This window comes from Capricornis sumatraensis, chromosome 10, assembly GCF_032405125.1.
Source record: "Capricornis sumatraensis isolate serow.1 chromosome 10, serow.2, whole genome shotgun sequence".
Classification (NCBI taxonomy): domain Eukaryota; kingdom Metazoa; phylum Chordata; class Mammalia; order Artiodactyla; family Bovidae; genus Capricornis; species Capricornis sumatraensis.
The window spans coordinates 62913160-62931603 of record NC_091078.1 but is presented as its reverse complement, the minus strand read 5'-3'; positions in this window follow the sequence as shown (position 1 = coordinate 62931603).

Here is an 18444-nt window from a genome sequence, read left to right as displayed (position 1 = left end):
TGTAGGCAAGCTCATTAATATTTGTGGAGTATTATGGGGTGGCAGGGACAATGCCAAGTGTCTCAGACATGCAGCTTTGCAAAGCCGTTGGGAGCAGGCTTGCTGGAAACCCAGCCACCTCAGGACAAGGGTTTAGCAGGACGCAGGGCAAATCAATAACTCATTGAGCCTCAGTTTCCTCACCAGTAAAATAGTTCTTTTTGGAGGATTTTTTCATTCTTTCTTTCAACATGTATTTCAGTTTAATATAGGTCAGGCATCGTTCTGGGTATGGGGACATGGCAATGATCAAACTAGGCAAAAAAAAAAAAAAAAGATTCCCCACTTCTGGAGCTCCACAGTCTCCACATCACCCAACTCTGGGAAGTCAGCACTAGTCATGGTAATAATCTCAGTAAAATCAGCACCAAGCAGAGCTCAGAATGCATCGTGAATGGTGCCTTCTGGAACTGTGCAAGGCAAGAGGCCCTAGGAGGGGAAGATGAAAGATAAACAAAATGAGAAATTTATGTATGATAGAAGATGATAAGTGCTGTGAGGAAAAAGTATTGCAGGGTAGGGGCCTTCAGGAATGAGGGAGCTCTTGGGGGCTCAAGTAAGAATGTGAAGCTAAGCTTAGCACGGAGCATGGTAATAAGCACTCAGAATACCCCTCAGCAAACCCATAACATAGTGCCCGTGAAGGACAGGCACAGATACGGGAGGTGACTTGCCCAAAGTCACCAGCATTCACTCCCGTGCTGTATGACACCAGATTCTGCCCATGCATATGTGCAAAGGTTGCTGCATTCTACTGGAGATTAAACGCATTTCACACGCACTCAAGGCAGAATAAGATCTGTTCCGTGAAAATGAAATCAAGCACTACAGGGTTGCTGCTCCTGGAATTTCACATGTTAAGATAGTCATTAATATGTTCGGTTCAGTCGTTCAGTCGTGTCCGACTCTTTGTGACCCCATGGACTGCATGCAGCACGCCAGGCCTCCTTGTCCATCAGCAACTCCCGGAGCTTACTCAAACTCATGTCCATCAAGTCGGTGATGCCATCCAACCATCTCATCCTCTGCCGTCCCCTTCTCCTCCCGCCTTCAATCCTTCCCAGCATCACAGTCTTTTCCAGTGAGTTGATTCTTCCAATCAGGTGGCCAAAGTACTGGAGCTTCAGCTTTAGCATTAGTCCTTCCAATGAATATTCAGGACTGATTTCCTTTAGGATGGACTGGTTTGATCTTCTTGCATTCGAAGGGACTCTCAACAGTCTTCTCCAACACCACAGTTCAAAACCATCAATTATTCAGTGCTCAGCTTTCTTTATGATTCAGCTCTCACATCCATACATGACTACTTAGAAAAACCATAGTTCTGAATAGATGGACCTTTTTCAGCAAAGTAAGGTTTCTGTTTTTTAATAACATGCATTGCCTCCCAAATTTGGTATTTTCACAAATTTCTAAAAATAATCTTCGATTTGCTTTTTTCTGCGCGTATAATGAATGATTTGATTGGGGTTCAGAAATTAATAGGTTATCCATGCTAGTCCACTGAGGCTTCCTAGACAAAGTGGCAGTCATAGTGAGTCTCCACAGGTCTGCAATGGGGAGGGGAAGGGCATTCCTATGGTGCAAACAGTATGAGCATGGTTGGGAACACACAGGATATGCTTGGAGAAAGCAAGAGAGAAGTCCAGCTGGTGAGTCACGGGGTTTACTATAACTTCGTGCCCAGAGACAAGAGATTACAGGGTTCACGAGTAGACGCCACTGGCCCACAGTCAGTGCCGTCACCGCCTGCCTTTCCCTTCCCATAGCACACTCAGGCCCTCTACAGCGACCCCCGCTTTGGACCGTTTTAAAACAGTGAAAACCACACTTGTTACCTGAGACAGATGTGCTCTGAGATTAGCACCCCTGCCTCAAGGCTAGACTCTCAAAGGAAAATCGGAGTTATTAACATGCATTTTGGGATGTGACAAACTGGATTTCCTGCCTGCCTCTGTGGTTCCAGCTTACAGGGACCTTAGGTAGCTTCTATGCCTTCACTGAGTCTCAGTTTCCTCATTTGTAAAATGGTGGGGATCTCACTCTTTGCATAGGATCTAACAGGAAATTTCAAGTGCCTGGAACACAGCAGAGGTCCACGGAGTATTCCTTTTTAGCATCCAACCATTTGGGGTCTAGGACCAGAGATGGGGCTCCACAGATGCCTGGGATAGGTGCAGGAAAAGAGGAAGAAGAAAGGGGTTGTGCCCCCTGTGAATACATCAACACATAACCATGAAACCACAGTACCCAGAATCTTCCCTCCCCAAGAAGAGGTGGTGTGACCTGGGCAGGCCCCTTGCATAATGCCCTTGCTCTTTTCCTTCCAATCCTCTGCACAGTTCACCCCAGTCTCCCAGCTGCCCTCTGTGACCACATGAAGGGACCATTCCCTTCCATGCGACCTCTTCTTCCTCACTTATGAGAACCAACTGCCATTCCTGGTGATTATCCTTCACATGGTATTAAAGGAAACCAGATTGCGGCAAAAATAAATGTCATAGGTGGCAAGGTCAGGGGCTCTGCCATGTGCTTTGATCTGTGCCACCCCTCCTCCAAGGATGGGAATACCCCTTGGAAGGTATATTTCACTTTCCTCAGGCTCATTTCCTGGATTCTTTTAAATATTCCTGAATTATACTAATGTTAAATATTTATCAAGCCCTCATTCTATACAGTCACTGGGCCAAGTTTTCTACAGAAATGTTATCAATGACATAGATTTTATCAGTGGGTCAGGGGCTATAATCATCCTTGTTTCGCAGATGGGTAAACAGGGAGGACAGAGCAGTGCAGCAATCTGCCCAAGATCACACAACTAGCTAATAACTGAATCATTTGCAAGCCCACATCCGGCCACATCAGAGCCGAAGGACTCAACCAGCAGACTATTATATCCCAGAACAATAAGCGTAGGAATAATTGCTGTCAAGTAGCGACATTTTTCTTCAATCAATACCATGTTCAACCTGAAGTTTGCCATTAAAAAAAAATGTGGAGTTTAAAATATAAGGCAAACATGTCACAAATGGCCATTGATGAGGCTTAAATTACAATTACAGCTGAAAAACATAAAACCCACTAAACTGGTTTCTTTTCCTGGTAGGGGAAAAAAAAGACTCTACTTGGAGGAAGAATGACCAATAACTTTTGGTTTAAGGCATTTTTATTTTTCTGGTCGAATATGAAACACTCCCAAGATAACTAATAAGAATTGATATCTTTTGTGACATTCTCCAATGCTACCAACTAATGCATCCTTGGCTGACTTGGTGAATAATTCTGCCCTTCAATCTCTGCTCTGGAAAATGAAAGCAACAACAGAACTCAGCTTGTTAGTGCCAGAATTGGATACAATTAATAGTGATGATGACAACATATCTTGTGTGTATATACTGCTTTCCATTTTAGAAAGACTTGTCTCTTATTTGGTCCTCACAGTAACCCCGGGGTAGGGTGGGGGCCAAGTGCAGCCGTTTTTAATCCCTGTTTCACTGATATGAGTAGATAAGTGGCAGTTTTAATGGAAGAATTATTTTATAACCTCAAGCATAATAACATTCCTGTGTCACAAGACCCAGAAGCCATAAAAGCCTGACAGATCAACTACAGAGCAATTTCTTCAAAATTCTGCCTGGCCAAACCCATCATAAACAAAGTCAAAGACAAACTGAAAACTGAGAAACAATAATCCCAATACCTACCATAGACCAAGGACTCATTTCCCTAATATACAATTCAAGCATGTATTTGTACACGAATGTTGCAGCAGCACTGTTCACCACAGCCAAAAGGTGGAAATAATCCAAATGTCCACCAATGGATGAATGGATTAATAAAATGTTTTATCCATATAACGGAATATCATTCAGCTATAAAAAGGAATGAAACCCTGATGCTGCTACAGTATGGATGCCCTATTACACATTATGTTAAGTGAGACAAGGCAGACACAAAAGGTCATCTAGTGTATGAGTCCATTGATATGACATATCCAGAATAAATAAACCCACACAGACAGAAAGCAGAATAATGGTTTCCACGGACTCAGGGAAATGGGGAATGGGGAGAAACTGCTTAACAGATCCAATCTGGTGAGGATGAAAATTTTTTGGAACTAGATAGAAGTGATGGTTGCACAACACTGTAAATGTACTAAATGCTACCGAATTGCATACTTGAAAATGGTTAATTTTATATTCTGTGTATTTCAGTTCAGTAAAAAAAAAAAAACGATACCAAAAGAATTTCCTTCAAATCTATGAGAAAAACACCAACAGTCTGTCAGAAAAATCAAAATGAAATGCTAATCCACCTCATTCATAATGAAATAAGGCATGGCTGGGTCCAGGGGCTCTAGCAATTTTACTCCAGCTCTCCATTCTGCTTTCCTGTCTGGTGGGAGGCGCTCCCCATAAGATGGCAAAGGTGGCCCCCACCAATCTTAAATCTCCAAGTTCGGCAATTCTGGCAAGGAAGGCAAAGTCCTTCCCAGGAATTCCAGCAAAAGCCCCAGGAACGGTCGATTGGGCCAAGCTGGGGCACATGGCAATCCTTGCAACTGACTGTATGGCCAGAGGGATAAAATATTCTGTTTGGTCAGGACTGGATTGTGGGCCTGCCCCTGGAGTTGTTGGATGGGTCAGATTCGAACAATCCACATGGCCCAAGAGATTCCCCAGAAAGGATCAGGGTACTGTTCCAGAAGAAGAAAGAGAGGATACTGGATGAGCAATCAACACGTATCTACCATGAAAAGGATATGGGAAAGAAGAAAGGGGGATTCACAGAAAAGATTCATGGAAAATATGATAAAGCTGCTTGGAATTATCCGGCTTTGTTGTTTATAAAGCATGGTCTTGTCCATAATCTTGATCCTCACACAGTCCTTTAAGATAAGTAATTTCACTGCCATTTTACAGATGACGGAATGAAAGGAGAGGGAGGCTGAATGACTTCCCCAGCCTCCTATGGCTAATAAATGAGAGCCAAGCAAGAAACCAGGACACCTGACCCATCTGATATTCTTTCCCCATCCATGTAGGAGCCACACTCTACTGAGAGACAATGAGATACACACCGGAACCCTCAGGCCTTGGACACATGCCCACTTGGCTCTGTTAAGAAAAGGACACAAATCAGTCTCTTAGCAATCAGGACCTGTCACTAAGTCTGAGGAGGGCCGCCAGTGATGCTACAGAAGTCCTCTGGATTTTAAGAAGAGCAGTTCCTGACACGCAGCCCAGAGGTCCTCCTGTCCCTCCAAAGGCAAGGCAGTCACAGGCACAGTGATTCACAGCTAGGCCTCAGAATCTCAACTCTGGAAGAACAGAGAGAAGGACTTGAAAACCCCTGAACCCTTGACTCCACTGCCAGCAGAGTTTGCCCACTTCCAAGGATGCTAATGCATTGGCCTCCATGGGTTTCAGGGGAACATTTATTCCACCATTTATTTCACCTTAGCTCAGTGAACACTTTGGCCATTCTCCCCATCTCTCATGCACTCTTCCCAGGAGGATGAAAAAGTAACTTAGCAGATTGGTGAATATGGAAGGCGAGACTGAGCTCACCCCCTTAATCTTCCCTTTTCAGGTCGCCCTGCTTATAGGAAGGACCACCCTTACAGAAGGAGCAGGGTTAGCTCTGCCCCTGTAATATGCCTATGAGGGCTGAGACCAGCTAAAAGAGTCAATGCAGCAATAGAGAGTTAGTTCATCATTTTGGACATGCACCTAATCCATGTTCTCCACTGTAATTTTATAATGAACAAAGCTTACAATTTAAGAATCAGAATAACAAGAAGTTTCTGGAGCTGGGTTGGAAGCCTGGTTCTGCCACCTACTAGCTGTGTGGCCATGGGCAAGCTGATGGCTGGTACCTAGGGAATCACCTATGTGCTTGTTATATAAATAACAAGATCTCCCTCTGTGTTTCGCCTTTATCTACTGATACTTCTCAGTGGGTTCCAAACTTGAAAAGGGAAAAATAGGGCTTGATATACTGACCCTATGAAAGTCCAACACTAGAGTACTTAAGCCTTTTAAAGGTTTTTAATTCTAAGGTATGGGGCAAGTCACAACAATGCATAGTCACCAGTGCTTGGTGAGGTAGCCCAGAGTCTTAGCCTGTTCAGGCTGCTATAAAAAAACACCACGGACTGGGTGGCTGATAAACAACAAACACTTCTCATAGTTCTGGAGACTAGGACTTTGAGACAGGGGTGCTAGTCTGATCAAGTGAGGGCCCCCTTCCAACTCAGACTTCTTGTGTATCCTCACTAGGTAGCAGGAACTAGGGAGCTTTCTGAGGCTAACACAAGGGCACTAAACCCATTCCCAAGGGCCCCACCCTCATGACCTAATCACCTCCCAAAGCCCCATCTCCTAATAACATCACATTTGGTGTTAGGATTCCAACGTGTGAATTTTCAGGAGACACAAACATTCAGACCATAGTACCAATCTACAAGGACTCAGGCCAGAGGTAATGATCAGTGCAGGTTGGAGCCTGAGCTCAAAGTGGAGCCTAAATGAGATGATCCCTGAAAGAGACAAGGGCCACAGAGTGAAGAGCCTCCTAAGCCATGTTAACAAGTTAAGAGTTTAGCTGAGGTTCCGTCGGGAGCCTCTGAAGGGAACTGACCTCTTCAGAGTTGCCTTTCAGAAAAGGTGATTCCAGTGACAGTGTAGAAACTGGGCTAGATGAGGCAAGACAGGAGACTAGAAAGCAGAGAGGCTGTTACCATCATCCAGGAGAGCTATAAAGGGGGTTAAACAAGATAATGCCACATACTATGGTGCTGTGAGGACTAGGTTCATCACAAATGTTGCCTCACTCTATCCTTGTATCAGTAACAGCATACAGTGGGTACTATTATTGTCCCCAAACGAGGAAATTACCTCTCGCAGAGCTACCTTTCTGGGGTAGCTGCTGACCTTAGCCCCTCATGCCAAGACCCAGCTTCTTTCACCTGAACAGCTTTAATAGCCTCCTTCCTGGTCCCTTTGCCTCCAGCTTTGTCTTCTTACAATCCATGACCAACCCAAAAGCCAGAGTAAGCTTTTAAAAAATAAATCAGATCCTGATGCTTCCCTTTAAAGAAGTCTCCCACCACACTCTTCCCCATGACCCAGGCAACTGGGCCTCAGCCTTGCCCTTGACCCCATTTCACACTGCTCTCCCTCTGGTTCCCTACTCCAAGCCACAGCAGCTTTCCTACACTTCTAGAATGCTCCAAACACTTGCTGTCCACCCCAGCTCCCTCCAGGCTCTTGGCCCATCTGTCAAGGCAAACAGGGGCTCAGTGAGCACTTCAGTAATTCTCAGAGAAGCCCACCCAGACCACCCTACTCAAAAGGCAACTCTAGCCCATTCCCCTGTTTTATTGTCTTCATAGTACCACTATGTTCAACATTACCTTATTTACCTATATGATTGTTTACTTAATGACCCTCCACACCCCACCCACTTTATTATGGTTGCATGGCATCACCAACTCGATGGACATGAGTTTGAGTAAGCTCCAGGAGTTGGTGATGGACAGGGAAGCCTGGCGTGTTGCAGTCCATGGGGTCACAAAGAGTCAGACATGACTGAGCGGCTGAACTGAACTGAAGTGATGGACCTTTCTGCCATGACAGAAATGTTCTTTACTTGCACTGTCCAATACAATGACCATTAGCCTGTGAGCACTTGAAATGCACACCTGTGGCTACATAACTGAATTTTCCATTTGATTTTGTTTTAATGAGTTTACATTTAAATTTTGTGGTTACTGTATATTGTTCTAAAACACAGGCTCTAAGAAGGCAGGGAGCATGTCTGTCATTATATTCCCTGTGCCTAAACAATACCAAACCTCTAGTAGATGCTCAATAAAAAAAAAATATTTGAGTGAGTGGACAAAGATAGAGCAAGTGAACAATGAAATCCCTTCTGACCTCCTCTTGGCTCTGCTCTCCCCCTCTCACTAGAGGCCCTGAGGCCTCCCTCCACCCAGCCCAGGAGGGGGGCTTCTCTGCTGCAGTGACCTCAGGGATTTGGCAGAAACACCAGGTGCCAGGGAAGCAGAGTCAATTACTCCCTCCACTGCACTCCATTTGGAGCTGAACTCCCCCTGTGAGGAGGTGGGATGGTAATGATGCTTAACCAAGCCCCAGTAAATACTGCAGCTGTTTCCTATACAGCCATTTGGGCTTTACGGAATGTGGAAGTGGCTAGGCCTAAAAATCCATGTGAATCGCTTTATTTGTCTATTCCTCCTCCTCCTCCCTTGTCTAATGTTGGAAGGCACTGGGAGGGAGAACCAAGTCAGTGTCAGGTCAAGAGGCTGAATTTAATTAAAGTCTTATTCAGACCCAATCTCTTTTAGGAAATGAAATCAGCATTGGGCTGAATAATATATTTTTTTGCAAGTTAGGATCCCTCCTGGGCTCCGTTTAGGCAGAAAAATAATTCAGAACAGACATTCAGTCTGATCTTATTTCTGCAGAGCGAGGATTAGGACATCTACATGATCCCATGGCAATAAGACAAAGTTATACTTCCCCCTGTAATAGCCCCAAATGATGACTGAGAAAGATATGGCTTCCAAGGTCTCTGGAAAGCACCACTTCACCTTGTTAACTGTGCCCAGGGTCCGACGGGAAAGGAGCAGACACAGATGCCTTGAGATAGTACCGAGCATGAGTCAGAGAACAGACAATGACTTAAGAGACAAGATAACTGAGCTGAACTGAGCAAACATGGCTCAAGTTGAACTTCCCGGAGACTCCATGTCATTTATGGTCAGTAGATGCTTTCAAGGATCTGGTTATTAGGGGTGTGAAAAAAAAGATAAAAAGACTCTTGGGCCTGCTCTAAAAAGCTGACATGGAGGGACAACAGAACGTGTGACTACAGTATACTTCAAGGCACATCTCTGAAAACTGCCAGTCCCATGGTCTGAGATGCTCCAGGAAAAAAAACTGTATTTTCTCTGAGGTTTATGGACTGTCCTTAACCTGGAGAAGACTCTGTGTTATAGTAGGGGACAGGGGACATAGCCTTATATGCAATCTGAACAATAACCAGGCCCTAGAATATCAGATGCCTAAGGAATTATAATAGTAATAATAGTCACCATTTAGGAAGCCCCAACAAGGCGCCAGCCTCTGTGCAAAGCTATTAGGTTGGTACAAACATAATCACTGTTTTGGACCATGAATTTTAAATCATAATAACTAAGCTCAAACACATCTTCATTAATTAAAATAGGAACCATTACAAACAACAGATTTTTGCCAACTAGAAATAAGTTTGTCTGTTCCTGTAGCATAAAAACCTGTGCTTCCAGATTCAATGAACTCTTGGAAAGCATTTTCTATATCCTGCTGGTGTGGAAGTGTTTCCCCTTCAAAAAGTTGTTGAGATACTTAAAGAACTGGTAGTCGGTTGGCAAGAGGTCAGATGAATACGGCGGGTGAGGCAAAACCTCAAAGCCAACTCGTTTCACTTTTAAAGTGTTGGCTGTGCAACATGTGGCCAGGTGTTGTTGTGGAGAAGACTTGGGCCCATTCTGTTGAACAATTCAATGCATCAGATTGCTGAGCATACTTTTCAGATATAATGGTTTTGCCAGGATTCAGAAAGCTGTAGTGGGTCAGAGGAACAACAGATCACCAGTGACTGTGACCTTTTTTGGTACAAGTTTGGCTTTGGGAAGTGCTTTGGAGCTTCTTCTCCATCCAACTACTGAGCTGGTTGTCACTGGTCAGCACTTAAAATCCATTTTTTGTCACGTGACACAATCCAATTGAGAAATGGTTTGTTGTTTTTATGAACAATAAGAAAGACGCCACTTTGAAATGACGATTTTTTTGATTTTCAGGCAGCTCATGAGGCACCTACTTATTGAGCTTTTTCACCTTTCCAATTTGTTTCAAATGCTGAATGACCATTCATCAAGATTGAGTTCTTCAGCGACTTCTCACATAGTTCTAAGAGGATCAGCTTCAATAATCTTCTCAATTGGTCATTGTCACCCTCCAATGGCCAGCCACTGTGCTCCTCATCATCAAGGCTCTCATCTCCTTTGCAAAACTTTTTGAACCACCACTGCACTGTACATTTGTTAGCAGATCCTAGGCTAAATGCATTATTGAAATTCCAAGTTGTCTCTGCTGCTTTATGACCCATTCTAAATTCAAATAAGAAAATTGCTCGAATTTGCTTTTTGTCTAACATCATTTCCATAGTCTAAAATAAATATAAAATACACACCATGAGATAAACCATTAGCAAAAAAACACAAAGAAAGAAATGCACATTAAAATTATCTATACTATAACCACATTTATTTAAGAATGTATTCTAATATAAAATGGCAAAATTCAACAATGCAAAACCTCAACTACTTTTGCACCAACCTTTTATACATTATGTCAATGAATTATCATAGTAACTCTCGGGGAACTATAACTATTCCAATTTTATAGTGTAGAAAAGAGGATGATTCAGAGAAGCCAAGTCATCCCACTTATCGGAGAAGCTCATGTGGAAGGAAAAGAGGGTGATGTCTGACTGACAGGCAGCAGGGAACTGAGGCCCTCAGTCCAACAACCCACAAGGAACTGAATCCTACCACATAAGCTTAGAAGCAGATCTGATATGAACTGAGCTGTGTTCCCTGAAAATCCATATGCTGAAGCCCCAATCCCCAAAGAGATGGGACCTTTGAGAGGTAATTAATCAGGTTTCAGTTCAGTTCAGTTCAGTCTCTCAGTCGTGTCCGACTCTTTGCGACCCCATGAATCGCAGCACACCAGGCCTCCCTGTCCATCACCAACTCCCGGAGTTCACTCAGACTCAAGTCCATCGAGTCCGTGATGCCATCCAGCCATCTCATCCTCTATCGTCCCCTTCTTCTCCTGCCCCCAAGCCCTCCCAGCATCAGAGTCTTTTTCAATGAGTCAACTCTTCGCATGAGGTGGCCAAAGTACTGGAGTTTCAGCTTTAGCATCATTCCTTCCAAAGAAATCCCAGGGCTGATCTCCTTCAGAACGGACTGGTTGATCCCCTTGCAGTCCAAGGGACTCTCAAGAGTCTTCTCCAACACCACAGTTCAAAAGCATCAATTCTTCGGTGCTCAGCTTTCTTCACAGTCCAACTCTCACATCCATACATGACCACTGGAAAAACCATTGCCTTGACTAGACGAACCTTTGTTGGCAAAGTAATGTCTCTGCTTTTTAATATGCTATCTAGGTTGGTCATAACTTACCTTCCAAAGAGTAAGCGTCTTTTAATTCCATGGCTGCAGTCACCACCTGCAGTGATTTTGGAGCCCCCAAAAATAAAGTCTGACACTGTTTCCACTGTTTCCCCATCTATTTCACATGAAGTGATGGGACCGGATGCCATGATCTTTGTTCTCTGAATGTTGAGCTTTAAGCCAACTTTTTCACTCTTCTCTTTCACTTTCATCAAGAGGCTTTTTAGTTCCTCTTCACTTTCTGCCATAAGGGTGGTGTCATCTGCATATCTGAGGTTATTGATATTTCTCCCAGCAATCTTGATTCCAGCTTGTGTTTCTTCCAGTCCAGTGTTTCTCATGATGTATTCTGCATAGAAGTTAAATAAGCAGGGTGACAATATACAGCCTTGACGTACTCCTTTTCCTACTTGGAACCAGTCTGTTGTTCCATGTCCAGTTCTAACTGTTGCTTCCTGACCTGCATACAGATTTCTCAAGAGGCAGGTCAGGTGCTCTGTATTCCCCATCTTTCTCAGAATCTTCCACAGTTGATTGTGATCCACACAGTCAAAGGCTTTGGCATAGTCAATAAAGCAGAAATTGATGTTTTTCTGGAACTCTCTTGCTTTTTCCATGATCCAGTGGATGTTGGAAATTTGATCTCTGGTTCCTCTGCCTTTTCTAAAACAAGCTTGAACATCAGGAAGTTCACAGTTCACGTAATCAAGTTTAGATGAGCTCAGTTGTGTAAGGTCCTCGTGAAGGGACTAGTGTCCTTATAAGAATAGACCAGAGATTTGCTCTATCCCCCTCCAGTACATGAAGACAAAGCAAGAATGTGGCTGTCTGCAACACAGGAAGAGAGCGCTCACCAGAGCCCACTATGCTGGCACCCTGATCTCAGACTTCCAGCCTCTGGAACTGTGAAGACACAAATTTCTTGTTTAAATCACCTAGTCTGTGGTACTTTGTTATGGCAGCCCAGGTTGACTTGTAAAAGTCCTTTCCCCAGTTAAGTCTGAGACCTCAGTACCAACTGACACCTTAATTATAGCCTCATGACAGACCCTGAAGCAAAGGACCCAGGGAAACCAGACCTCAATTCTTGACCCACAGTAACCATGAGATAAGAAATGTGTGTATTTATGCCACACTTTGGGAGGTAATTTGTTACTCACCTAGAGATAGCTCATACAGTCACACAACCTGTAAGTGCCTTATCTCTGACTCTAAATCAAATCAACCCACTCCCAAAACCCACCCACACTGCCTTCCATGTTTTCTTCCATCACTTTTCCCCAGAAGTGTCAACATAGGCAACTGTCACTCTGAAACAGTCTGACACTGACCGCTTTCCTAATGCCCTGTCCACCAGGCATAAGAGTAGGACCACATGCACTCCAGGAGGCAATACTGACAATAGAAATCAAGCTGAATCTGGAGTTAGGTGATTTCAACTGGAATTACAACATTGCCAGCATACGTCAACTTTGTGGCCTAAGTTACCACCCCAATCTGAGTCCTCACAAGCCATCTCCTGAAAGATGTTTTCTTGTGAGATGACTATAAAGCCTTTCTATGACAGGACATTCTCAAGACAACTATAGATAAGGTCTCTTGCCCTTTCAGCCTAAGAAATAACACCTCAAGACAAAAAGATATAATGGGCATTTTGCCAGGTAGACCAAAGTCAGGACTGTCAGTCTGCAGTCCCTCAGTAGACACAGTGTTTATTAGCAGAACTGGTTCATGAGGCAAGATGGAGGGTTATTGTTCAACCATAAGCAAAGGCCTAGACAGTGTCCCCAACAGAGCCATATAGCTACTTTTCCTTCAAGATGTCTCTCTCCTCTTCTGTTGGCATGACTGTGTCTGACCACCAAGACTTCTGAAGACCAACTCTTATTTGGGAACCAAGTGTCAGCCCTCTGTATCATTTGCCTGGATAGAATTGTTATTCACCAGTTCTGTACCAGATGAGGTTTGTTTGTAAATCTCCCCAAGTACAACTGGAATCATTCCACCCAAATACATTTCCAGCATCATCATTGCTAAATGGTGATGAGAGCCAGTAAAGGAAGCTGCCCACAAATGTGGTCAACTTGGAAAGTAGTTATCCCAAGAGATGGCAAAAGCCAAAACAGGCCATAATTAGCTTCTTTACTGCACTTACAGACCATACTGATTTTTTCTTAGTCTGGATAAGTTAACTCATTACCTATCATGACATAGTAATGTTTCTGATAAACTGTTTCATGAAAAGGTAGACTGTAAAAATGTGAGCACATCTAAGAAAGAAAGGAAAGAAAAACATTCTGAGGAAATGACTCTCAAATACTCATGCATCAGAAACACCTGGAAGACTTCCTTAAACACACTCCTGGGCTCCAACTATAAAGTTTCCAACTCTGAAGGTCTGGGATGAAGCTGGTAATTTTGCATTTCTTACAAGTTTCCTGATGTTGTTAGTCTGGAGACCAGACTTTGAAAACAACTGTTGTAAGAAAATATGCTAAGATTCAGCAGTTATCTATGGGGAATGGATCTAAGAACAATAATTTTTAATGCTGCCTAAACCAGTCCATCCTAAAGGAGATCAGTCCTGGGTGTTCATTGGAAGGACTGATGCTGAAGCTGAAACTCCAATACTTTGGCCACCTCATGCGAAGAGTTGACTCATTGGAAAAGACTCTGATGCTGGGAGGGATTGGGGGCAGGAGGAGAAGGGGACAACAAAGGAGAGATGGCTGGATGGCATCACCGACTTGATGGACATGAGTTTGAGTGAACTCCAGGAGTTGGTGATGGACAGGGAGGCCTAGTGTGCTGTGATTCATGGGGTCACAAGGAGTCAGACATGACCGAGCGACTGAACTGAACTGAATATTATTCTATATTTTCAGATGTTGATAATAAAAGGATATACTTTTCACATCCAGAAAGATACATTAGTATCAAAGAAAGGGGAAAAGGTGATTTTTTAAATATGTGTGTATTAAAAGAGTCAATCCTCTATGCTTCCTTTCACATAAAATTCAAAAACAGACAAAACTAATCCATGATGATAAAAATCATTGTCTTGGCAATGATTTTCTGGATATGACACCAAATAAAATAAAATAAAAAATAAAGAGAGAACTAAAACTGCTTCTGCACAACAAAGGAAACCATCAACAAAATGCAAAGGCAACCAAAAGAATGGGCAAAAATATTTACAAATCATTTCTCTGATAGGGGTTAATATACAAAATATATGAAGAACTCATACAACTCAATAGCAAAACAACAAACAACCCAATTAAAAATGAGCAAAGGACTTGAACAAAGGTTTCTCCAAAGAAGATATACAAATGACCAACATGAAAAGCACTCCAACATCTTTAATCATTACAGAAACACAAATCACAACCGCAGTGAGGACTTTCCTGGTGGTCCAGTAGTTAAGAATCTGCCTGCCAATGCAGGGGACACAGCTCCCTGGTCTGGGAAGATTCCTCATACCACAGGGCAACTAAGCCTGTGGGCCACACTACTGAGTCCGGCACCTAGAACCCATGTTCCACAACAAAAGAAGCCACCACAGTGAGAAGCCCATGCAACTCAGAGAAGAACAGCCCCCTCTCACCAAAAATAGAGAAAGCCCACATGAAGCAACAAAGACCTGATGCGGTCAAAAAAATTAAAATTAAAACAAAAAAATCCACAGTGAGATACTACCTCATGCCTGTTAGAATGTTAGAATGGCTGCTATAATGGCTGTTATAAAATAGCCATTTAGAATGGCTATTTTAAAAAATAGAATGGCTATTATAAAAAAGATAAAAGATAAATTTTTGGCCAGGGTATAGAGGAAAGGAAACCCTTGTGCACTGTTGGTGGGAATGTCAATTGGGGTAGCCACTGTGGAAGAGAGTATGGAGGTTCCTCAAAAATTAAAAATAGAACTATCATATGACCCAGCAATTCCACTTCTGGGAATGTATCTGAAGAAACAAAAAAAACACTATGCCAGAAAGAAATCTGCTCCCACCCCACCCCACCATATTCAAAAGCCAAGGTCTGGAAACAACTTAAGCTTCCACCCACAGATGAATGGATAAAGAAGTTGTGGTATTTACATAAAATGAAATATTATTTGGCCATAAAAAAGAAACAAATCTTGGGAAAACTAAAAACAACAAAACCAAACTCAAAAAAGATCAGATTTGTGGTTACCAGAGACACAGTGGGTAAGATGGAAGAATTGAAGGAAGGTAGTCTAAACGTACAAACTTCCAATAAGATAAATAAGTACTGGGGATGTAATGTACAACATGATTACTATAGTTAACAGTGCTGCAGAGTATATATGAAAGTTAAGAGAGTAAATCCTAAAAGTTCTCGTTACAAGGGAAAAATTTTTTTCCTTTTTTTTTGTGTGTGGGTCTGTATGAAATAACTGATAACTAAACTTACTGTGGTAATCATTTCACAATGTACGTAACTCAAGCCATTATGCTGTATCAGTTCAGTTCAGTTATTCAGTGGTGCCTGATTCTTTGCGGCCCCATGGACTGCAGCACGCCAGGCCTCCCTGCATTGAGTCGGTGATGCCATCCAACCATCTCATCTTCTGTCGTCCCCTTCTCCTCCCGCCTTCAATCTTTCCCAGCATCAGGGTCTTTTCAAATGAGTCTGTTCTTTGCATCAGGTGGCCGAAGTATTGGAGTTTCAGCATCAGTCCTTCCAATGAATATTCAGGACTGATTTCCCTTAGGATGGACTGGTTGGATCTCCTTGATGTCCAAGAGACTCTCAAGAGTCTTCTCCTAGTTTTTTAAGGAATCTCCATACCATCTTCCATATTGGCTGTATCAGTTTACATTCCTACCAACAGTGCAAGAGTGTTCCCTTTTATCCACACCCTTTCTAGCATTTATTGTTTGTAGACTTTGATGAGGGCCATTCTGACCTGTGTGAGGTAATAGCACATTGTAGTTTTGATTTGCATTTCTCTAATAATGAGTGATGTTGAGCATCTTTTCATGTGTTTGTTAGATATCTGCACGTCTTCTTTGGAGAAATGTCTATTTAGGTCTTTTTCCCACTCTTTGGTTGGGTTGTTTTTCTGGCATTGAGTTGTATGAGCTGCCTGTATATTTTAGAAATTATCCTTTGTCAGTTTTTTCATTTGCTATTATTTTCTCCCATTCTGAAGGTTGTCTTTTCACCTTGCTTATAGTCTCCTTTGCATGTTGAAACTTGAGAAAACAGCAAAATTCTGTAAAGCAATTATCCTTCAATAAAAAATAAATTATTTTTTAAAAAGTCTTCTCCAACACCACACTTCAAAAACATCAATTCTTCAGTGCTCAGCTTTCTTTATAGTCCAACTCTCACATTCATACATGACTACTGGAAAAACCATACCTTTGACTAGACAGACCTTAGTTGGCAAAGTAATGTCTGCTTTTTAATATGCTGCCTAGACTGGTCATAACTTTTCTTTCAAGGAGCAAGCATCTTTTAATTTCATGGCTGCAGTCACCATCTGCAGTGATTTTGGAGCCCCACCCCAAAAAAAGTATGCTATATACCTTAAAGTTATACAGGGATGTATGTCAATGATAACCCAACAGAACTGGAAAAGAAATGTTTAATAAACCAGAATAGGAGTTGGCTATGGAGGTAGGGATAGCTCCTCTAGGCCCTCCTACGCCCTCGCAGCCACCGCTCCTCGGGTTGCTCCTGCCGGCCGCCGCCCCTGGCCTCGGGCTCAAGGTGGCTTCTCCCGGTCGCCCCTGACCTAAGACGCGGGGTGTCTTCTCCCGGCCGCCAATAATCTCTGATGCGGGGTAGATCCTCTCGGCTGCCGCCCCCGGCCTCGGACGAGGGGTAACTCCTCTCGGCCGCTGCCCCTGACCTTGGACTTGGGCAGCTCCTCTCGGCCGTTCCTGCGCTATCGCAGCCTGGCACTTTCGGCTGCTGCCCCTGACCTCGGACTTGGGGTAACTCCTCCCAGCCGCGCTTAGTGCGCCGGGTCGCAGCCGCCCGCGCTTAGTTCTCCAAGCCAGGCTTCAGCAATACGTGAACGATGAACTTCTTGATGTTCAAGCTGGTTTTAGAAAAGGCAGAGGGACCAGAGATCAAATTGCCAACATCTGCTGGATCATGGAAAAAGCAAGAGAGTTCCAGAAAAACATCTATTTCTGCTTTATTGACTATGCCAAAGCCTTTGACTGTGTGGATCACAATAAACTGTGGAAAATTCTGAGAGAGATGGGAATACCAGACCACCTGACCTGCCTCTTGAGAAATCTGTATGCAGGTCAGGAAGCAACAGTTAGAATCAGACATGGAAAAATGGACTGGTTCCAAGAAGGAAAAGGAATACGTCAAGGCTGTATATTGTCACCTGGCTTATCTAACTTCTATGCAGAATACATCATGAGAAACACTGGACTGGGAGAAACACAAGCTGGAATCAAGATTGCTGGGAGAAATATCAATAACCTCAGATATGCAGATGACACCACCCTTATGACAGAAAGTGAAGAGGAGCTAAAAAACCTCTTGATGAAAGTGAAAGAGGAGAGTGAAAAAGTTGGCTTAAAGCTCAACATTCAGAAAACAAAGATAATGGCATCCAGTCCCATCACTTCATGTGAAATAGATGGGGAAACAGTGGAAATAGTGTCAGACTTTATTTTTGGGGGCTCCAAAATCACTGCAGATGGTGACTGCAGCCATGGAATTAAAAGACGCTTACTCCTTGGAAGGAAAGTTATGACCAACCTAGATAGCATATTCAAAAGCAGAGACATTACTTTGCCAACAAAGGTCCGTCTAGTCAAGGCTATGGTTTTTCCAGTGGTCATGTATGGATGCGAGAGTTGGACTGTGAAGAAGGCTGAGTGCCAAAGAATTGATGCTTTTGAACTGTGGTGTTGGAGAAGACTCTTGAGAGTCCCTTGGACTGTGAGAAGATCCAACCAGTCCTTTCTGAAGGAGATCGGCCCTGGGATTTCTTTGGAAGGAATGATGCTAAAGCTGAAACTCCAGTACTTTGGCCACCTCATGTGAAGAGTTGACTCATTGAAAAAGACTCTGATGCTGGGAGGGCTTGGGGGCAGGAAAAGAAGGGGACGACAGAGGATGAGATGGCTGGGTGGCATCACGGACTCGATGGACGT